The sequence below is a fragment of the Gekko japonicus genome, unplaced genomic scaffold (genome assembly GCF_001447785.1).
Source record: "Gekko japonicus isolate JY-2015 unplaced genomic scaffold, Gekko_japonicus_V1.1 scaffold24, whole genome shotgun sequence".
Lineage (NCBI taxonomy): Eukaryota > Metazoa > Chordata > Lepidosauria > Squamata > Gekkonidae > Gekko > Gekko japonicus.
In genome coordinates this window covers 2,478,074-2,497,135 of record NW_015164665.1, presented here as the reverse complement: position 1 = coordinate 2,497,135, position 19,062 = coordinate 2,478,074, and the positions used below count along the sequence as shown (strand labels likewise).

The 19,062-nt window shown below is 43.1% G+C and overlaps 1 protein-coding gene across 1 annotated transcript in view; it reads right to left on the bottom strand.

Moving 5' to 3' along the window:
- KIAA0922 (KIAA0922 ortholog) overlaps positions 1-19,062 on the bottom strand; it is an 86,594-nt gene that overhangs the window by 58,793 nt on the left and 8,739 nt on the right. The gene's annotated exons all lie outside the window — the stretch shown is intronic.

Here is a 19,062-nt window from a genome sequence, read left to right as displayed (position 1 = left end):
GCAATCATGTAACTACAGACAGGTGCTTCTATCAGGTGTTGGTCTTTCAAGTCTTGTTAGAGATTACATCACCTTGTTAGGGATTGGCTAGAGTTCAGCATAACAGCTGTCTGCTTAGTTAGCTATGGGGGACTCAGTTCTCAGAGACTAAGGCATGGCATGCTGTTCAATGGCCTGGTAAATATCTGTATATATTCACCTTTATAAACTCTCTGTGCACCTTCATATCTGGTCAGTCTCCTGCTTCTTATTTTCATAACCCAATAAAATGGTGATTCCTCACTGGGCTGTTTTAGATTGTGAAAACTGTGTACAGACGAAGACTTAAATCCATCCCCTCTCATCAATACCATAATCCTGATCAAAGCTGGGGTCTAGTGTATCTGCTAAGTGGTTTTAAAAAATGCTGTGAACTCCTGACGTGGAACTTCCTGTATATTGTCTGGCAAGCTTTAAGACCTGCAAATTACTGATGGCAAAAGGTGTGTATCTGTAAGCTGCAAACCTACGATGACGCAGCAGCAGAACTGGAAGAAGAAGAAGAAGAAGACAGCCAGTTCCACTGCGGGACTGATAGAAGCCCTGTGGGGGCCTGATCCGGCCCCCGGGCCACATGTTTGACACCCCTTCCATAAATAATATTTTTATAGGTAAACAATTTGAAATGTCTTACGGACTTGACATGACTTGACATATCTTATCGAGTCAATTTTATTTTTGTTCCTCAAGTCAACTGGGCTATGAAAGAGACTGAATAAATATGGCATAGTGAGTATTTATGTAGCGATATAACAACAAATTACATGCAATAATACTTGCAGATAAGAGCTATTATTCAAGTCATTGTTCCCTTCATACCAGAAATCGCTTGAGTGAGAGAGGGAGGATTCCACTGTGCAAGTGGAGCTTTACAGTTAGTTTCACTGGATGGGCAGCTGGGGACATGCATGACTTTGTGCATACAGAGCTTCCAGTCTCCATGGAAACAAATGGAGAAACTGACCTGCAGAAACATGACCTGAAAGTGGACATGTGCAAACTGATGTGGATCTAGGTGACTGGGGGTGCCATCCTAAGCAGAATTACACCCTTCTAAATCCACCGAAGTCACTGGTTTTAGAAGGATGTAACTATGCTTAGGATGGCACTGTTGCAACCTTTTATGTCCATGTTGAGTGTCTTCTTTACCATATCACCAAATAATTAATTTATTCCACCCATAAATGTTGTGGCTACAGCCTCAAGTGTTTATATGGGTGAAAAACAATGGAATTAAGTAGGAAATGTACAACTGAACACTAGGTGGTGGCAATAATGATACCGTTATATACACTCTGAAATAATTACCAGTTTGCATGTCTTAAGGAGAAAAGCATAATTATTCTCCTGACATAGTATTTTTAGCAAGAGACGGAAAAAGCCAAACATTTTCATGCCAGGACACTGAGATAAAAGACAGCGTTTTTTAGCTCCTTCTACTGAAATAAATAGATTGCAAGCATGTTTCACATCACTCAGCACTGCTTTTCATGGTATCCTATAAAGAAAAACCCCATAGCTAAATGCTAATAAAAAGACCAAGACATTTTCTAGCGATCTTATTATCTGCTAGAAGCATAGCTGAAGTTATTCACGTTTTCCAATAGCCTACTGCTAAAATAAAAATAAAACCCATTAGCCAAAGCAGGCATGCAACCCTTTAAAAGCCAAAATCAAGGGACAGCATTACTGTTAACACAGAAGCCATGCTCAGCATAGAAATCGGTACTCTCTTACTCCATCTCTGGGGCTTGTTGAAATCAAGGTAAAATACACATCTTGAGTAATCACCCACAGAACAAATTCATCTGACATAAAACATGTCACCGTATCTTTGAGTTTAAAAAAATGCTTTTCGTTTTCTCAATTGACAAAAACATAGTGTATGCAAAAATAAGAAAAAGTAAGAAAGGCATGTATCTAAACTCTGACTGAACAGAGTAGATGGGGGCATTCCCTCCCATTCTTTGCTCCCATTGTAGACCTCTACTTTCCCTCTCTGCTATTCCAGAATACCTCAAGACCCCCAAGAACAAAATCATTTGGAGAGCTTGGGCCACAGAAAAAGGGGGAAGGTAGAGAAGTCCCACTCTGCCAAATCAATGGATGGCTGCATCCACATCAGAGATTCATTCTATCACCTTATAAAGAAAATTATTCTCTTCCCTTAGTGCTGTGAGCAGAGCTCTGGAGCCTACATTCCTGTCACCATAATTTAACAACATGACAGCACATTTTTTCCCCTATTGTTGGCCTAGACCTTTGTTTTCTGGTAAGTAGAATGACACTGTATTTTGCTGACATGTCAAAGACAAGTCCTATCAGAAGTTATGCGAACATCTAAGGAATTTAGCTACAGAGTTGAATTCTGAAGTAGCCTCTAGAGAGATCATATGCAAATGTTGGCAAAGAGATACAAGAGAGATTCAACAGTGCAACTGCGGCCAGGACTAGTGGAATACCTTTTGGTACCCGGTATGCAAAGTCCAACCCTGGCCTGGGTAGCCCGGGCTAGCCTGATGTCGTCAGATCTTGGAAGCTAAGTAGGTTTAGCCTTGGTCAGTATGTGGATGGGAGACCACCAAGGAATGCCAGGGGCGTGATACGGAGGCAGACAATAGACGTCTCTTTGCCAGGGTTGCCATAAGTCAGCTGTGACTTGATGGAAAAACAACAACAACATGCAAAATCCAAATGGCATTCCATAGTGTTCATCCAATTCTTCCCAAATGCTGAGAGGCATTCAAGTTCACACAGGACAAAATGGACTTTTAAAAATAATTTACTCTTTCTTTATCACCTTGATATAACCAAAATCAGTTTGACAAATTCAAGTTATTACTTTTAACCTAACAAAATATACTGTCATTTTAAAAAGTTTATGGTAAAACAGCATGTTAAACAGGGCTGGCCTTGCCTGAGGTGAGCAAAGAAACCTGGTTACAGGGTTTTAATTGAAGCTTCACTGAGATGTAATCTGTTTGTGACTACATTATTAGGAAAAGACCCACTATAGAGATCACTGGGATTTAATAAGAACTATAAGGGTGCTATGGCACAATATACCTTGGAAATGTTTAAAAATGTATACTTTGGATATAAGAAACTGCTGGTATTGTTAATAGGCTAAGCATAACTTTTAATGTATATGCTGATTCTATGCAAGGGCTAAAACTTTTTAGAGAACAGCTGTGGGGGTGAACTAAGAAATATTAACTATACTATTGCCACTGGAACAACTGGAACATTGTTTTAGTTTCATAAACATGCAGAACTGGCATGTTCTCAAAAGTTAATTGTAAAATCTACCAGTTGTTGTAAGGCTAAGTTATATTAAGTACTGGAAAGCTTAAACTTGACTGTATGGTTGCAAATGTATGAGATTTTAAACATAAAATTAACAATTTCTGGAAAACTAATTGTTAATTTTTTTCACTTCTTAGGAAACACTGGAGTCCTGTTGCATTATGTAGAACTATTAGTGACAGGCAGGGAACTTTTGAAAAGCTGAATTTGATTTAAACTCATTATTGTTATAAATAAAGAATCCTTTGTTTAAGGCAAATGTGGTACAGATTGCAAATTGTTGGGGTTCTTCCCCCCCCATCCACAGTGAAACTGAAGCGTTCGAAATGAAAAGCACGAAAATAGGAAATAGTATATCCGTAAAGGATGTCTCTCATTTTCCCACTGATCTCCCAAGGACTGAACAAACGAATGCATTCCCATTAAGACATAACCCACACAAAAAGATGAAGTAGCAGGAGTGCTCTTGAACAAGCTGAAGAAATGACTGCTCTACCAGCACTTATGATTCAACTCACCAGCTGCAGTCTGAAGCAGTCTGAAACAGTTTTCCATCTCTTCCACAGTTTGCGAAGACCAAGATGCCAGATCTGACTTGCATTCCAGAACTTTGCACATACATCTACCTTGCAGGTAAACTCAGCACACTTGTGTGCTAACATGCTTTGGGTGCTTTACAACCACAATTTTAAACTCCTGCATTTAAACCAAAGAGCCCTAAAAAAGCAAACAAACTAATGTTCTTAAAATATAGGATTAATTTGTGACAACTTTGAAAACACAGAAATTCATTTCTTTATCTCTGATTGTCAAAAAACTTTTTGCCCCCCATGGTAGTATAGGGCTATGGTTTTGGATATTTTTCAAATCTAACCATTTTAGGACTTAAACAGACTTGCCATTTCCCCTCTGGGGACAGGGGATGCTCCACAGCCAGATGGTGGGAAGTGGGGGGGGGGGATTGGCAATGTCCCATGTACCCAGAATAACATCATTGAATCATGGGGGGGGGTTTTGCTGGAGATCCTCTGGCATTTAGGCAAAACTCTATGGTTAAATCATAGAGTTCTGAGTGTAGTGATAGTGATGTTAGTACACTACTGGCAACATCATTACATCACTGGCAGCCCCTGCTGCCGCAAAGATCCCCCACTGAAATGTGTCAGCAGGACATTTCCAACATTATAAAATTGTGCTCTCTTCAAAACTTAAAAAAATTACCTTTGCATTCTGCTATTCCTCCAAGTACCTGAGACTGGCCTATTTTATTCACTCAATGACCCTTTTGCAACCAACACTATGTAGTAAGCCTTATGTTGGAACAAGGGGTTAAACCCCCTACATGCTACATTAGATTTCATGCACACACTGTGCTGTCTTGAACATAAATACAAACTGGAACAGAATAATCAGGATAGATAGACAGATTAATCACAACACACATTCATGTTATTGTTAAGAAGCTTAAAACAGAGACACCATGAGCTGCACAGAGAAACTCTGCAAACATAGGCAGCCGCAATGCACTTTAAAACTAGTATTTTGAATTCTGAGAAAAGTAGCATAAGGTATCTAGAGGTAATCTTCTGGCCATCAAGCAAGGGCCTAAAAGTGGAAACACTGCAGCGGAAATCAAACAGGCAACAAAGAAAAGCAGTTAACAGCAACAAAGCATGTAAGACACGGGTCAAGGAGCTGGTCAAGTAGAGGCCCTTCAGCTCCTGCCATTCTGTCACTACTTTCCAGGAACACAGCCCTCAAAATCACAAACAGCAATGCACTCTGGAGAAATCATTTAACAGACAACCAGCACCTCTTACACAAGTAGGCCCATTTTCTCTCCTTTTTTTGGTTGCAAATTTACACCATGCAGATTAACCTTTTTATTTTAATATATCATGTCACATCTATTGCTCAAACAGTAAACCATGAGGAAAACAAAACCTCTTCAACAATTTTGCTCTTTGCAGATTTCTCAAAACAGTTAGTTTAGAACATCTGAAAAAAAATCTAACATCTGTATGGATATTAGTCTGTCAGCCTATCAGTCTGTTTTCTCTAATTTAACTTTAGCTATTCCATTGCTGTAGCATATTTCTTCAGTCATATTGTAGCCTTTTCTCCTAAACCTTTTTTGTAGCTTAAATTGAAATAATATTTTTATGGCCCCGGTCACACGGCAAAGTTGCTGCGGGAGAGGCACGGGAGTCCCATGGATTTTCCAGGCGTAATCACACCCCAACATCTAGGAAGCACAGTGCTCCCGTGGCGAACCCGTGGCTCCCCGCCGAAGGTGCGGATTAAAAAACTAGTACTTACGTGGTACTAGTTTCCGGAAACCGTGGGCCAAGGGCGGGCGTCTTGTCGCGTTTCTGGCGGACTTACGTGGCATCCGGCGCCCATCTCCACAGGTTGCACAACAGCGCATGCGCACAAAAAGCGATTGCTAGTGCGATCGCACAGCTTCTGTGCCACGCTGCAGGATACCCGTCTGGTCGGCATCTTCCCCCTAACCACAGGACCTTGACCGGGACGTGTGCTCAGGCGGCCGCACGTTAGTTTCCTCCGGGGCAATTAGCCACGCCTCCCCCCTGCGATATCCGGCCCGTGTGACCGGGGCCCATGTTATTTTTATTATAATGTTCCTTAAGCCTGACATTCTGACCTGAAAATTGCTTAGACCTCTATCAACTGTCTTTATGTCCCACTTCCTTACGCAATCCCTGCCAGCTGAATTGTCAGCTACTGCTGCTTGCATGTGTTTCATATGGCGTTAAAGGGTATTTGTGCTGATTGTATTTTGATACCCATTAAAAAAACACAAAATAAAAAAGTAAAATACTTAAGAGAAGCATTTAGCAATGGGCATATCTCCCTTATATATAAAAGCCGAATGGTGGTGGCACTTCTCTAGAACATTCCACATGCTCCAAAATCAGTTTGCTCTCTGATCTGTCATTCAGAGGGTCTCCCTATCCACTGGCTGCTTTGCCTGAGTCCTGCCTCCAACATTCTAAACAGTTTGCTGTTTCTCTCCCCCCCATAGCCAGTCAGAACACAGAGGTTATTTGCATATGCAGCCTCATTGGCCTTTGCCTCGGAACACAGAGGTCGTTTGCATATGCGACTTGATTGGCTTTTGCCTCTAACATTCTAAACAGTTTGCTGTTCTGAGGTAAAATGTGTCCAAATTAGAGAAAAACAGAGAAAACAGGTGCGGACTGGAGATCACTCAGAATTACAACTGCTTTCCAGATGGCAGAGATCAGTTCCCCTGGAGAAAATGGTGAGCTCTGTATCCTTATATGCTGCTGAGGTGGCCCCCGTATGACAGCCAATGTGACGTAGCAGTCAGGGCTTCAGAGCACGGGAGAGGCTGCAGGTGTGTGGGGGGGTGGAAAGCTGAAGAGTGAGGGGGAAATAAAGGTAGGTTGATGATTGGCTTGGGAAGGAGATACGGTTGCCAACTCCAGGTGGGAAATTCCTGGAGATGTGAAGGATGGAGCCTGGAGAGGGTGAAGTTTCAGGAGGCGTGGGACCTCGGACAGGTACAAAGCCATAGACTCCACCTTCCAAACCAACCATTCCCTTCTGGGGAACCATAGTTGCCAATCTCCAGGTGAGGGCTGGAGATCACTCAAAATTACAACTGTTCTTTAGGTAGCAGAGATCAGTTGCTCTGGAGAAAATGGTGGACTCAGTGTCATTATACCCTGCTGAGATCGCCACAGCAAATTGACATTGAGTGTCCAAGGCTGGGGCACCCACCCAGAGCCACTTTCTAGAGCTCGTTGTATTTATTTCCACAACGAGCCTTTTTCCTAGTATGAAATCACCACCATTCAATGTAGTGGTCAGTGATTACTTTGACATTTGACTGCCCTTCCATGAATACTCAGCAATTGTTACTTCTCATAAAATTAAAGGAGTTCCCCAAATGCTATCTTCCCCTGTGTTCCTTAAGATAATCTTTAAAACAACCCTAATTAATAGAAGTTTCATCCTTCTGCTCCCCTCAATTAATTTTTAAATGCCATCACTAGAATTCTTCTGATGCTTCCCCCCCTTTGCTTCATGTGTTTAAAGATTAAAATGCAGATACCTATGGAAGTGCAATGCCTTTTCTTGGAGGGTGGAGAGAGCCAGTTTGGTGTAGTGGTTAAGTGAGCGGACTCTAATCTGGGAGAACCGGGTTTGATTCCCCACTCCTCCACTTGCACCTGCTGATGTGACCTTGGGTCAGTCACAAGCTCTGGCACAGCTGTCCTTGAAAAAGAGCAGTTTGTATCAGAGTTCTCTCAGCCCCACCCACCTCACAGGGTGTCTGTTGTGGGGAGGGGAAGGGAAAGGAGTTTGTAAGCCACTCTGAGACTCCTTCGGATAGCGAACAGCAAGGTATAAATCCAATCTCTTCTTCTTTTTCTTCTTCTACATCTAAGAAGTTCTGATCTAGCTGTTTTAATAGGTAAAAATCCTGATTTCCTTGCCTATAAGGAAGTGACCTGCACAGCTTTAAAACATTAATATGCAAGTAAACTATATTGCCTGGAATGGGACTAGGTAGCACCTAAGAATTAAAGTTTATATCTTGTTCGATAGTCTTGCAACACAGCAAGATTAGCTATGAAATGTAGAATACTGATTTCTCATGGCACTTTAACCACCCATTTCCCCAAGATACATTTACTGCTGCTGTGTTTCATACCACTAGAACAAATGAGCTTTTCAGCACCACCCAAAAGAAGAATTGCAGGTACTACAAAAGTCTCAGGATTTAGAGTGGACTGGGGGCATCTCATTTTCCCTTCCCCTACTATTTCCCCTTTACCTTTCATGAAAACCCTCATGGTCTCTCTTCTTTTTCCTGCTTCCTTCTCTCCCACCCACCCACCCACCCACCAACCTACCTACCTACCTTTTATCTGTCCTCATCTTCAGCCATATTTATTATTAATTTACTTCATTTATAACCAGCCATCCTCCAGTTTTGGAAGGTTTCAGGTTTTTCCCCACACCTGTACAGGCCCCTAAATTTAGAGAAAAGTCTCTTTTGTGTCAAAGTGGTCCCAGTCCACAGATTTAAGCATCCATAGATCGGGGCACACTTCAGTATTAGAATATAAGATCAAAAGAAACGCTTCCAGGAGAAATCTCAATCTTTACATTGGACATATAGGACTCTCTTTACCCCAGCCATCAAAACCAAATGTGCCACAAAGTGTGAGAGAAATCAACAAACACTTAGTGTTTCACACTGGCAAGTTTTACATATAACAAAACACCACACATGGTTTGCTGTTACAGGAATGAGACCTGAGCATCACAAGCCTCTGAGGCTCCCTCCTCTTCACCCTTTCATGGTACTCCCGTTCCACTCCAGCAGTAACTCCTAATTTGTTGTTACATCTCAACCACAAATTATTACCTGCTCTCTTTCCTCCTGTGGTTTGGAGAATGGCCACAATCATATAAAGTATGGTTTGCCACACATGAGGTGAGGAAGGGAGAATAAGGCCAAGACTACTCTTGTAATGACAAACCATAACTACATGCGGATCTTGCTTATCTTATACCCAAACACAACTCCTCAAGGATAAAACTGTCATTCCCTCATTCTGGGAGTCCTCCCACAAATAAAAGAATTGTACGCTCTCAACAACTTCCAGCTCAGATCCAATATGACAAATTTGACATTCATCGTAGCATTAAACAGAATGTATGGGTTTTACTTGCATCTTGACATTGACATTTGTCAATGCATGTATCTTAAATTTCATGGAAAAGGCCTTCTGACCACAATCTGGAGAACTTCATGGAAATTCAGAGTTCCAGGTAGTTCTAGATCAGGGGTGTTGAACTCATTTGTTATGAGGGCCGGATCTGACACAAATGAGACCTTGTTGGGCCGGGCCATGTGTGTCATAAAATGCAATGTCAGCTAGTGAATATATAAACTTTATAAAGGACACAAACACAAAGGTTTTTTTTTACTTAAAATAAAAATATGCTTAAAACATTAGCACTCTTGCAACATTTTGTTTATTTAACAGTGTCTGATAACTGATACCTCTTGCTCTGAATTATTACATCAAAATGTCTGTGCTGTTGCAATCATGAGTATGCTGTTCAGGTGTGTATCTGTTAGCTGCAAACCTACAATGATGCAGCAGCAGCAGCAGAACTGGAAGAAGAAGCAGAAGACAGCCCATTCCACTGCGGGCCTAATAGAAGCCCTCTGGGGGCCTAATCTGGCCCCCGGGCCGCATGTTTGACGCCCCTCTTCTAGGTGGTTAAATGATTACATTTAAATAGCAATTATAAAGAACTTCATTATAAGTTATGGACAAATTTCATGATACAAAATATAATAAAGATTTCACCTCTCTCCAACATGGGGATTTGGGGACTATTTAGCTGAGTTCTTACTGTTCATGCAGCGAGGTAGGAACAAGAAGTTAAAGAGTCCTTTTGTCCATCCAAGTTCCTACAGGAATAAGCCTGTATTGCTTAGCCATTCAAATCATGCACCCTACCCTGCTTGACAGTGGATACATTTTAATGGGGATAGATTTTAAGCATTTTATATTTTAAAGATTATTTACTGTATCTACATAGCCACCCCAAGTCCCATTCAGGGGAGAGGGAGCATAATAGATAGATTAGAGAGAGAGAGAGAGAGAGAGAGAGAGAGACAGACAGACAGACAGACAGACAGACAGACAGAAATCTGGCTCAATTCAAAATGTAGCTCTTCTTCAAAATCAATAGATACAGACAACTAAGGGATGTAGTCACTTCAGAAACTGCAAGAGGTTTTTGGTGGGTAGCAATGTTGGTCTGAAGCAGCAGAACACAGTTGGAGTCCAGTTGCACCTTTAAGACTAAGAAAAACCATTGCTAACCTCCAGGTGATGACTGGAGAACACCCAAAATTACAACTGCTCTCCAGATGACAGAGATCAGTTCCCCCTGGAGAAAATGGCTGCTTTGGAGGATGGAATATATGGCATTATGCCCTGCTAAGGTTGCTTCCCTTCCTAAACCTTATTGTCCCAAGACTCCACACCCCCAAATCTCCAGGAATTTCACAACCTGGAGCTGGCAACCATAAAGGGAACTGATCTCTGTAGCTGGGAGATCCATTATGATTCCTGGAGAGCTGCTGCTGTCACTGCTGCTGTGAGGGGGGGGGAGAAGCAGGTGGGCATCTGTGACTGCTGCCACCACTGCTGCTGCTGCTGTGGGGGGAGGAAACAGGCAGGAGGCTGGGACAGTGATGAGAGCAGAGAGAGTGACAGGGGGGGGGCAGAAAGAGAAAGAGTGATGAAGTGGGGAGGCAGAAAAACACAGAGAATGATGAGGGGGGAGAAAGAGAGAGGAAGTGACATGCATGGAGAAAAGCGAAAAGGGGTGGCAGAAAGGAGAAAGTGTGAGAGAGATGGGGGCGGGGAAGCAAAGGTGGGATGGCTACCCCAGAAGTTTCTTATGCGTCCCCACATGTAAACATCTAATTCCAAGAAGAACTCAGATATAATAAATAGCAGGATGTTAGAATCTATACTGAGCGCATGAGACCACAACATTTTTCAAATATCTTGTACAAACTCAAGGCCCATAACTTGAAATCTCTCAGGCGCTAAATAACTTATGGAAGTCTTCCCAGATACAACGTCAAATTAAGAATGATTACATGTTGGTCTAATAACTCCTGCACAGTGTTCATAAATATCAGGATTGCAAATGAATTAAAGGCATCACTAGAATGTTTAAAATGTCACAGTCTTGATGTTCCAGAAAGCTGTTTCTAATCAATGTACACTTAAAGAATGTCAAGCTTTTTCCTGCATTTTTCCTCTAAGCAACATTTTGGTTTTCCCTTCCTGAAGTATCTTGTGACTATTTCAGGTAAGGAACTCAGGAAATTTTGTTGCATGCTATGCAAAATGTCACAAAAATTTGCACACAGGAGGCTGTGTTCTACCAGCATTTCCACTGGGTAATATTGTCCAGTTTCCTTCCTCACTGCAGCCCCACAATGTTGCTTTTGTCCCTATGGACCCCATGATTGCTACCAGTTAGCTTTGGCTTTTCAAAAGTGAAATGGGGTATTCCTTCCCCTTCTGAAGGAAAAGGAGATCTCCTGGGGCTACAGTGTCAGACTAGGATCTGGATGACCCAAAGTCAAATCTCCAGTCTGCTTGGAAGCAACCTTGGGCCAGTCATACAATCTCAGCCTAACCTACCACATAGGATAAAATTTTGTGAGAATAAAATGGAGAACAGGAGAATGATATAAGCTGCTTTAGATCCCCATTGTGGAGAAAGGCAAGGTATAAATAAAGCATATAAATTAACAAGTGGGAGGCCCACAAGACTCACAGGGAAGGAATTCCATCTCTCCCCCCACTGCAACTCCAGGCCCCACCCACCCCCATCTGCAGTGACAGAAATGATACTTGGGAACCATTCAGAGCCCAGAGTGGCTCCCGGTGTCGTCCATCACTGCGGCTGGCCCCGGAGGCTCTCCTGGAGTCCTCCACCACACACCTGGGCCCAGAGTGGCTCCCTCAGCGCTCCGCCATGGCAGCCAGGCAGGGAGCGATTCCCAGAGCACTCCACCGCTACAGCTGGGCCAGGAGCTTCTGCCAGCATCTGCTGCCATGGCAGTTCGGCACTAAGCTGCTTCCAGAGTCCGCTGTGGCCAGACCCATAGCCATTTCTGGCATCTTCCACCATGGCAGCCGGGACCGGAGTTGACATCTGCAGTGGTAGCCACTATCAGTCCAACTGGTGTGAATTGTCTGTGTGTGCAGACAACACATTTTTTTTTTAATTTGGGAGGAATTTAAGTTACCAGCGTACTTTTTTAAACTTTTCAGATTTTTCTGAAAACCTGAGGAGTACATCAAGTTTGCAAACAAATACATTTAGTGTTGGTGTGGTCGTGATCCACATATTTAAGTACCGGCAGATGAGGCCACACATTGCTATTAGATATATAGCCAAGTGCAGACTCGCAGTACTTGTAGGGGTGGATCCCTTCCCCCTCTTAACGTTATCCCCACCCAGTGACTGCCAGTTAAGAGAGGGAAGGGTTCCCCCTGCAAGTACTGTGGATCTTGCACCCACCACTATTGCAGCTGCTGCTGTCAGGCTGCTCCCCCCCCCCCAACATTGATGCCAGCGAACCCAGCACAACTCCAGGCCTCCACCACTAGGCCCATGGCAGCTCCTGAAGCTCCTTTGTCCTCAAGGCTTCTACTCCCATGTCTCCCTCCCCCCTTGTGGCTCCCACCACTCACCTGCAGTGACAGCAACAGTACCTGGAAGCTGCTTTAAGCTCAGAGCAGCTCCCAACATCCTCCACCTCCACGGCTGGTTCCAGAGGCTCTCCTAGAGTCCTCTGCCATGCAGCCAGGCCTGGAGTGGCTCCTTGAGTGCTCTGTCATGGCAGCCAGGCAGGGAACAGCTCCCAGAGGTGGACGGGAGAGGCTTCTGCTGTCGGGCCTCTATGCTCCCTCTGCCACTGGGCCAGCTGCAACTTCTAGAGCCCTTCCTACCTGCACAGCTGATGCTAGCGAGCCTGGCACAGTTCCCTGCTTCACCCACTGTGGCTACCCCCCATCACCATTGAGACACCAACAGGACTTGTGGAGGGGATCCCATTCTCACTTTCTCACTGGTGTCCCCCCCCGAACTCTCCTGTAGCCAGCTCTGGGCCTGTCGGAGCCCCCAGGATACTTTGCTGCCACCACAGAAGATAGGTAGTAAATAGCGTTCCCTGCGCTTGCTCAGAAAACACTACTTAACTTTGGGGATAATTTAAATCCCCATGTACTTTTTTTTAATTTCCAGATTTTTTTTTCTGCAAACCTGGGGAGTGTCCCTAATTTGCAGAAAATCTCTTTCACCTCTGTGTGCATGGCCTCAATCCGCAGATTTAGCTAGTCACAGATGAGGGCCACACGTGGCTAATAGTATATAGACAAAAATGCCCAATCCTTAAGGCAACTTATATACGCAACACAGCAGGCCACATCCTTAAATGTACAGTTGCATTTGACATAGTGTACACATGATGCTGCCTTATATGGAATTAGATCCTTCGTTCATCAAGGTCAGTGCTGTCTACTCACACAGGCAGCAGCTCTCAGTAGTCTCAGCTGAAGGTCTTTCCCATCTCCTGGATTAAAAAAATAATGAATTGCTGCATTCCAGCACAGTATGCAAGAAGCATCTCATGTGCAAGACCACTATTGTGGAGATGCTAATATATATGTGTGTATGTGTGTGTGTGTGTATAATCTCCACCAGGGGTCATTTCGTAGAAAAAGAGCTAGGGGGGCTCATTAGCATAACTCATTAGCATATGCCACACCCCCTGACATCACCGGAAGTGTGTCCTCCCCACAGCCGGCGGCGACCTCCAGCGGGCACCAGCAGGGAGCTCCAGGCCCCGCCCTCCCGCACCTCACCCGGGGGGATGGCGTCCCCCCGCGTCCCCCCCAAATGACCCCTGATCTCCACAATAGTTATATAACAATAGTTATATATATAAAGTAGCACCTCCACAATAGTTATGACTGTACTATGGTACAGTTCCTGTTCATCTCAGTGGTCTTGCACATGAGATGCTCCTTGCATACTGTGCTGGAATGCAGCAATTCATTATTTTTTTAAATCCTTTTCATTTTGTAGACAAGGAGCTCCACAAGCCAGAAATTGAGTTAACGTGCAGTAAAATGGTGAAGAATGAGGAAATGCTATGAGCCAAAGAAAAATGTGTTTGCACATCTTTGGAACAGGACTAATCTTACCACATCCACCCATTTAACATCCATGCCAGCTCTGTTCCTTCAAGTAATCATTCATTAACACTGGAGGTATCACACACCTCTACAGATTCAAGTACTTCTTCCAAAGACAGCTGCATAGCTCACTGCATTTTCCTTTAAGAATACTAGGAGTTGGAATAAACTCGCACACATTAAAGTACCAACAGCAACATGTTAATCCTACAGTTGTTGAGCTGTTTCTCCAGATCGCTTAAGGGAACTCCAGTGTCAAGTATTTCCAGATGCCACTGTTTAGGGGCTGTCAAGACATCATTTGGAGTTATCTCCCCATTGCAGCATCAGACTGAAACCATCTTGGCACAACACAGAAACTTTATGCCAAGTTCTGGGTAAGAGATCTAGTTGAGAAGGAATTTCCCCTTTTCCAACTAGCCATTAAAAATACGTGGTTTTTCACTCTATCACTTTGCCACTATTTGAACATTTTAAGCTGATATATAAGTGAATTTCTTCTTACAGTTTGCCGCCCCAGCTTCGGTGCTATGTAAGAATTAAATATCAATATTTATTTAATATTTAATTGGCTCAGTTTAAGGTAACCTTTTGTGCAGTGAATTCCTTGGTTGGTGCTAAGAAGCAACAATTCATGCAATTTCAGCATCCCCACCATTCATCTGTATTGTGACCTCGGCACAGAGAACATAACTCTTTCCTTCCCTCCACATTGTTTTTGCATTAAAAGTGCCCCCTTTTTCAGGAGCAGCTACTTTACCCAGTGGAAATGCAAACAGGTACTTTGAAAGTTTTATCTTATAATGAAAGAAAGCTTAGGGATGGGGGAAGCAGGAGAGAAAGGGTTAACCATCCTTCCCCCTCTCATGGTCCTGTTTCAAGTTCCCAAACTGCTAAAAGTGATCTTTATTATCAAAAGGGCCCAAGCACATTTAAGTTTCTCTGCCTTACACCCCAAATGTCTAATTCTGAAGCAAAATTTTAAACACATCTTTCTTTTGAATAGCACATATTGCTAAGTAAAGCCTTTTTATGTAGGATAATTAAACATTCAGATAGTCAAATTAATTTACATATGCTATTCTAACCCTTCAACTAAATCTACAAGATTTGGGAGAGTGTTAGCATCTTTGATGAGCATCTTATCACTGGTTTCTGCAGTCTAAGGAGCCATCCTACAACAAGCTGCTCTTCTATTGTAGAAAAGAAAAAGAAGAAGAGGAGGAGGAGGAGGAGATTGGATTTATACCTCGCCCTTCACTTGGAGTCTCAGAGCAGCTTACAATCTCCTTTCCCTTCCCCTCCCGACAACAGACACCCTGTGAGGTAGGTGGGGCTGAGAGAGCTGTTTCAAGAACTGCCCATTCAAGGACAGCTCTTGTCAGAACTATGGCTTGTCCAAGGTCATCCAGCAGCTGCAAGTGGAGGAGTGGGGAATCAAACCCGGTTCTCCCAGATTAGAGTATGTACACTTAACCACTACACCAATCTGTCCCTCCTCAGAAAAGTTCCTCAGGCTGGAGGAAAGCTTCACGCTTTGCTCAGAGAAATAGGAAGATTTTATTTTCCTTTAAAAATATGCAATCATTGATTTGAGCTGATCAAATTTTGCTGATTTACCAATTTAAGAAGATAACTATTTCCAGTCCACCCTTCAGAATTTCCTAGATCACAAAACATTATCATTTCCAAAAAGATTTTAGAAAGCTGACTCAGTGAAATAAAATTCCTCTATCTAGCTTTCCAGTGGTTAAAGTTCTTCTGTTCTGACTCAAAAAGCAAAATAATTATCAAATATACCAAAAAGATTAAGCACATTTTTAGATGGACATGAGTCCCTACCCGCAGTCTTCATGATGCATGCCTGCAAACCAGACTACAAAGCTCCGCAACTCTTGTGAAAGGCTTCTTCTAAGAGGTCTGTCTCTACATAATCACTCCTAACCCCATTAAAATGAAGTCCAGCATGCTCCTTCGTCACTCAAGGATCCCTTTATCAGACGCAAACCTTCTAACCCAAGCAAGACATTTAGATATAAAGAAATGAAATTCTCATCATCGTGTGTGTGTGTTAGGTGTCATCAAGTCCCTTCTGACTTATGACCTCCAAAATATCATATCATTAATAGAACTGCTGAGGTCTTGCAAACTGATGACATGGCTTCCTTTTCTGAGCCAATTCATTTCATATTGGGTCTTCCTCTTTTCCTACTATCTTAAACTTTTCCTAGCATTATTGTCTTTTTAACTTCTAGGGAGAATTCAGGCTTGATTTGATCTAGAACCCACTTATTTGTCTTTTTGGCGGTCCATGAGATCCATAAAACTCTCCTCAAACATCACATTTCAATTTATGCCTCACTATACTTTTTTATAGATTTTACGAAGTACAGACACACAGAGGAAGTCAGCTGTCTATGCATCGGTGATTATTTCCAACATTAAGCTAACAAGTTTCTGACAGAACATATTACTAGATATTGTTATCGTGGTCATGTTTCAAGATTTTTTTCCCACATTTTAATCACAGCTGGGGGGGAATATGTTTGGCAGGAACCCGGGGAGATCCATCAAGAGGGCTATAAACTGACACCACAATGGGAAAGAGACAACCAACACAGGGGTTTCAATGAAGGGGAGCAAACAGCAGAGGTCCACCTGGGAAGGCCAGGTCAAATGGAGCCAAAGTGCAGGGCTCACTACAACAAGAAAAGCTTCTTCAGCTATGTGAGGAGCAAGCACAACGTAAAAGAGGCAATAGGCCCACTGTTGGGTGAAAATGGAGAAACTCTGACAGACAACAGAGAGAAGGCAGAAAGGCTCAATGCCTATTTTGCCTCAGTTTTTCCCCATGAAAAAGAGAACTGGCTCATCTAGAGATGGCAGTAGCCAAGGCACGGTGTCTAGGCTGCTGGTTGACATGGACGGAGAGGTTGTTCAGAGGCACCTGCCTGCACTGAATGAGTACAAATCTCCCGGGCCAGATGGTTTGCACCCGACAACACTCAAAGAACTTTATACAGAGCTTGTAGAACCTTTGTCCATTAACTTCAAGACTTCTTGGAGAAAGATGTGCCACAAGACTGGAGAAGGGCGAATGTTATCCCAGTCTTTAAAAAAGGGAAGATGGATGACCCAGGAAGCTACAGGCCAGTCAGTCTGACCTCTGTCCAAGAGAAAGATACTGGAGCAGATTTTGAAAAGGTACTCTGTGAGCATCTAAAGGACAACTTGGTGATATTGGGAAGTCAGCATGGATTTGTCCCCAACAGGTCCTACCAGACCAGCTTTGTTTTCATCTTTGATCAAGTGATGAGCTTACTGGATTGTGGGAAGATGTCAACTTTGTTTACCTTGATTTCATTAAAATGTTTGACATGGTTCCCCACGATGTTCTGATGGGTAAACTGGAGGACTGCAGACTGGACTCTAGGATAGTTAAGTGGATAGGGAACCTGTTGTAGAACCACACTCAAAAAGTAGTTGTCAACATAGCTCATCTGACTAGAGGGAAGTATCCAGTGGGGTGCCACAGGGCTCGGTTCTGGGCTTGATACTTGTCAATATTTTTATAAATAATCTGGATGAGGAGGTAGAGAGACTAAATTTGCAAATGACACCAAATTGAGAGGAACAGTGAAAACTCCAGAAGATAAAGAATTCAACAAGATCTGAACACATTGGAAAAGTGGGCAGATGTGAGTAAGATGCAGTTCAACAAGGATAAGTGCAGAATTCTACATTTGGGCAACAAAATCAGCAAGCATCCATACTGGATGGGGGACGCATTCTGGGTAGCAGTGTGCGTGAACAAGATCTTGGGATATGGGTAGATTGTAAATTAAATATGAGTGGTTAGTGTGATGCAGCAGCAAAAGAGGTTAATGTAGTCTTGGGGTGTATCAACAGAGACATACCATCCAAATCACAAGATGTCATAGTCCCACTGTACACTGTGTTGTTCAGGCTCTACTTAAAAGTACTGTGTGCAGTTCTGAATGCCTCACTTCAAAAAGGATGTGGACAGAAAAGAGACATCTCCCTAGACAGCTGATTCCACTGCTGAACTACTCTTACTGTAAAAAAAAATCCAACTAGATATTAGGAAGAGAACAACAAAGATTATTAGTGGCCTAGAGACCAAGCCCTATGAGAACAAGCTGAGGAATTTGGGAATGTTCAGTCTGGAGAAGAGGAGGCTGAAGGGGGGGGGGATGACTGCTTTCGTTAAGTATCTGAAAGGCTGTTGGTTAGAGGAGGGCAGTAGCTGTTCCTGTTGGCAGCAGAGACTAGGACTCACAATAAGAAGTTCAAATTATGTACTAGTACTAGTAGTTCAGCAGTAGAATCAGCTGTCTAGGGAGGTGGTGAGCTCCTCACTGGCAGTCTTCAAGCAGCAGCTGGACAAACACTTGCCAGGGATGCTTAGGTTGATCCTGCATTGAACAAGGCCCTTTCCAACTCTATGATCCCACACAAAAGATACAACATGCAGAAGTACAGTTCCCCTCTCTTAAGGCAGCCCTCCAACTCCCCCCTCATGTTGCTCCTGAGGGGGGCATCATCCCTCAGGAGCCACATTTCAGGATGTATTTGGGGCGGCTCTAAGTGGGCAAAGGTGTGGAAGTTGCACTTCTGTGCACAGAATTTAGATGGGATCCAACCCAAATCTTGGAATAACTGAATAGCCTGATTCAACTCCTTGTGAATTACAGTGTTAGCACTACCCAAAGCTCAGTCATGATAGCAGTATGCACAGGAACTCCTTGTTTCTCTGGGTTTCCCCCACCCTTCCATGGGCAGAAATGTTCTGTGTGTGTGTGTGTGTGTGTGTGTGTGTGTGTATATATATATATATATATATATATATATATATATATAGAGAGAGAGAGAGAGAGAGAGAGAGAGA